This window comes from Xiphophorus hellerii, chromosome 21 (genome assembly GCF_003331165.1).
Source record: "Xiphophorus hellerii strain 12219 chromosome 21, Xiphophorus_hellerii-4.1, whole genome shotgun sequence".
Classification (NCBI taxonomy): domain Eukaryota; kingdom Metazoa; phylum Chordata; class Actinopteri; order Cyprinodontiformes; family Poeciliidae; genus Xiphophorus; species Xiphophorus hellerii.
The window spans coordinates 3,962,244-3,962,590 of NC_045692.1; the positions used below are offsets into that span (position 1 = coordinate 3,962,244).

The 347-nt window shown below is 43.8% G+C and overlaps 1 non-coding gene across 1 annotated transcript; it reads right to left on the reverse strand.

Moving 5' to 3' along the window:
* Positions 1-275: 275 nt before the first annotated feature.
* Positions 276-347, reverse strand: trnag-ucc (transfer RNA glycine (anticodon UCC)). Its single transcript has one exon. It is a non-coding gene; the product is annotated as a tRNA-Gly (tRNA).

Here is a 347-nt window from a genome sequence, read left to right on the forward strand (position 1 = left end):
TTGCCTCAGGCTCGATAACGCCAAGCACTCTGTCAAGTCATTGCAGTTTATTTGAAGATTACTGCTGATATTTTCTGTTGGGTTGCGCCATCTGCTGGAGACAACGAGTATTTCAACTTTGTTTAGAAGAGCTCATCGATTGAAAAATGACGTTTTCTAATGCCAGGATAAAACCCGCATCACAGTCTGGCTAATGTAAAAACGGCTATGACGCACTAGTAATTACATTAAAAAGAAGCAGGGGAGAAATGGACAAAATGATAGAAAAAGCTAGTTGCGATGGCCGGGAATCGAACCCGGGTCAACTGCTTGGAAGGCAGCTATGCTCACCACTATACCACCATCGC